This window comes from Solanum stenotomum, chromosome 3 (genome assembly GCF_019186545.1).
Source record: "Solanum stenotomum isolate F172 chromosome 3, ASM1918654v1, whole genome shotgun sequence".
Lineage (NCBI taxonomy): Eukaryota > Viridiplantae > Streptophyta > Magnoliopsida > Solanales > Solanaceae > Solanum > Solanum stenotomum.
Window position 1 is genome coordinate 8,414,352 of NC_064284.1, and position 4,271 is coordinate 8,418,622.

Sequence of the window (4,271 nt, forward strand, 5' to 3'; positions counted from 1 at the left end):
GTTGGTTAAGGCATCATCAGTTACGACATACGAAAGGAGGTACTACTAATTAATGATTACTTCTCCTAATTATTTTCGTATTACAACTAATTCTCATGGGCCATATCATTTAATGATGTGAACATTTGCTGGGCTGAAAAACGATTCCATAATAGTATTGATCAAAGGCTACATGATGCCAATCCAAGAAGTATTTAGAGAACTATTGATCACTTCATTAATTTTACACGTCTCTTAAAAAATATTCTATTATAACATTTGTATTAATTGATGATTTGTCTTTAACTTAACTTTTAAGTTTTTAAATAATTTTAGAATTAAATAATTAATATTTAGAGTAAATATTTTTTATTATTATCTTTTCTTAGTATATTAAAATTGATAAGTAATAATTTTTTTAAAAAAATAATGATCAAATAAAAGTGAACGAAGAAAAAATTTCAAAACGGTAGAGAAGGAAAAGAGTAGTAGTATATATTATATAGGGAAAAATGTTTGAAATATATCCGAATTTTGATAGAAATTGTTGTAACAATACTGAACTTTGGAAAGGACCTTTTATCCCCTCTGCACTATTTAATAGTGTATTTTAAAGGTATATATGTGCCCACGTGGACGTCATAAATATTGCATCGTTATAAATAGTAAAGTGTCCACGTAGGCACATATATACCTTTAAAATACACTATTAAATAGTGCAGGGAGGTAAAAGGTCCTCCATAAAGTTTGATATCGTAACTACAATTTCGATCAAAGTTAGAGTATTTTTCAAACTCTTTTCCCTATTATATACTCACATAAGTTACTTGAATTTATTCATTATTTTATAGAGTTGATCGCTCGTAATGTCACTTAATTAATAAAATTTATACAAAAATTAATATTATTCGCTATAATGTAACGTATCATTACTATATTTTATAGTTGAAAAGTAACGATCTCACTTGGATAATAACAAACAACTCATAACCACTCGTACAACTTTTACATCTAATAATTTGAAGAAATCAATAATACCATGCAAATAATTTTTTAAATTACACAATGATAAAACGTACCATTTTTGTGGTAGAATACAATTATACTCTTTAAATTTTATGTTCATGAAAAAATTGTAAAGAAAAAAAATTATTTCTCTCGTCTTAATTTATATGACACACTTTTCTTTTATTCCATCAGAACGTTAAGTTTGAAAGATTCCCTTTTACTCTTAGCAAATAATTTAAAGACACACAAATAGTAAATAACTGTTTTAACCTATATCTCAATTTTTTAAAACAGAAATTAAATTTTATGTCAAGTTAAATGATAAACATTAATCGGAACGTACGGAAGAGCATTATAGCTTATTATGTACTCTATGAATTTGAATTTAATTGAAGAGAGAGTTAGAAAGTGATTGATTTGCGTAGGGTGGGTGGTTTATATGTTGAAGATTTCAACATATAGTACATATTATTAGTATATATATATATATATATATAATGATTACTAAAGTAGATAATTCCTCCCTCTTTCCAAACTTTATATAGGAGCTAGATCCATAAAATATTCACTTGTTCATCAAATTACTTTACAACAGAAATGAAAAACAACAATATTAATATTGTTAGCACTAGCTCAGTACAAAAGCTAGACAGGAAAACACAGGAAAAGAATAGAAGAATCCAAATGAAGTATCTTTATACTAAGCTCTTTTCTCTTATTCCTCTTCACTACTCTAAGGTATATTATAAACACTATATTTTCTCTCTCTAGATCTCTTACACATACACAACATCTTATTTCCATCTTACAAACATGCATGAAAGCGCGAAATAGGAGAATTCAAGATTTGAAGTTTATGAATTTTTGACCTAATGGTGGGGTGGGGGGTGTTTAGGTATAGGCCTCAACTTGTTGATAGATAATTAAGATGAAGAGTTGATCCATATCAAGGTTCAAAAATAAACAAAGGTATATATTTCCCTTTTATCACTTGTTTAATACGACGACATGAACTAGAATTCTTGAATTTAGTTGTTTTTTAAAGTTATTGAGTTCTAGATAAAATACGTAATTTGTACAAATTACGAGATAATGATCTTTTAACATAAATAAGTACAAGGACTAAAGTTACTCAAAGTTCTACCTCCTACTCTACTCTGATTTTAAAAGGTCTAGGTCTTTTTTTTTTCTTCTTTTTGAAGTTTTAAGAAGCCCTAAAATATAGAAAGAAAGAGAGGATAAGAAGCTTTTAGCAATTTCATTGTGTTTGGAACAAATTTTCAATAAATGAAAAATAAATCAATCATAAAAAATATATGAAGAAATAATTAAAACAATATGGGTACAATTTTATTTGTTCTCTTGATTCTTTTTTCTTAATATTTCTCCGTGATTCGAGAGCTATAGTGGTGTATAGGATGATTTGAACTTGATCTTTATAATTCGAGGGCTGTTAGTGGTGTATTTTTCGAACTAGGATGATTTGAAATTTATCTCCATGAAAGGATTTGTGTATTTCTTGAAGTATTTATTATCAAGAAGACTTTGACATATCTTGATCTCTTTATGAATATCAGTTTATGGGATATTCGAGATCTTGATCTTTATAAATACTCGAGATCAATTTATGGGATATTTTGAGATCTCTCTTCAAGGAAATATTATATGGTTTAGAGTTTAGTAGCCTACAAGATTAATCATAATTGGAATTGAAAACATCATTTGTAGAGTTCAAACTCAAATTGAACATGTCTTATAGAGTCTGATAAAATTTCAATGTCTACGCATAGCTGATAGGCAATATTATTCAGTAATTTCTTTGGCTGAAGGTTCATACACTACCCAAGTGAGTCAGATTCTTGCTAATTTCTGACACTATCCACTACATCAATATTTGAATTTCTACTGTAAATTAAATGTCTATTTGCTTGTTTAAACATTTCTTACAAAAGCTCATCTCGCATATAAGTTTAAGTTATATACTTCGTTAGAGATAATATTTTCTCAAAGATCAAAAACACATCTAAAGTATGGTTTTTCGAGTTTCATATTTTAAATATTAGGCGTGCAAGTTTCCTATCTGAACGATTACCAATACTATTTATTAAAACACACCTCAACTATCATGTATTTTTTTTACTATTGATTCAATATATTTTTTAACCCCATCATTAAGTAATCTTTACTTGTTATAATAGGTAACCTGACTTATCTTATTTTCATAATTACAATTTGTTAGTGAAAAACTTACAAGATAACAAAAAATACAAGATTACAATTGAAAATAAAAATGAAGAAATAAATCTCTTCAGGCTGAGGCGCGGATATCTCGCTCTCTTTAAGGAGATTCAAGCCCACTGCAGCAAATGTTTTCACTGGTCCAGCAGTAGTCCTTCTTGACTTGTCCCCTCCAGGATACAACAGCCTATTCACAATATATAACTCAACAACCCTGGACAAGAGTTGAGCTCAAAGCTCCACAAAAAGAACACCTTCCTTCAACTAATAAGAACTCTCTTTTTTGACTAACTCTTTCTGTCACGACCCGGGAGTATCCCCAAGTCGTAACATGCGTATTCAACCTCTCGGAGGTCTCATACAAGCCCTTAGCATTCATCACATTAGATATGAAAAATAGTGTGGAATTAAAAACTCTTTAAATAAAATCTCATAAGACTCAAAGGTCATTTTTAAAAACATCATTCAAAGGTACACAAGCGGAATACTAAGTCTCTTAGCCATCTTAGACATAAACGTGAAAACATACTAGGGACACGGCCCTTTACAATCAAAAGAAGTCTATTAAGTCTATTACAAGAACCTTATCATAAAACTAGAATAGAAAAGTCTTGCCCTCGACATATGAGGACATACCACAAAATCTAGGAAGAACTTCAAATCCCAAGTTTACTACAAAACCCGCTCACTTGCCGGAACCTACACTTGTAGAAAATAGAGAAATATGGAATTAGCACAATTAAGTACTAAGTATGATGACCATGCAAAAACATACTAAAAAAAGGACATTTATTTGAAATATATGCTTTCATGCCATTTTTTATAAAACCTTCATATCACAATTATAAGAGACACATTTCAAGTCATCATCCACATATAAGACAATACCCACATAATAGACATACTCAACTAGTACCAATGTACAATACATGAATATAATTGACAAGTAAGCCTTTTAATCATTTCATGACCACTATCTCAAGTTACCCAAAGCCACACTTAAGTGAAACATGAAGTGACCGCCCATACAATCTCTTTATATACAC

General features: G+C 29.3%; 1 pseudogene; it reads left to right on the forward strand.

Annotated features, from left to right (window-relative positions):
- The first annotated feature begins 1,584 nt into the window (after positions 1-1,584).
- LOC125860914 (transcription factor bHLH162-like) overlaps positions 1,585-4,271 on the forward strand; it is an 11,322-nt pseudogene continuing 8,635 nt past the window's right edge.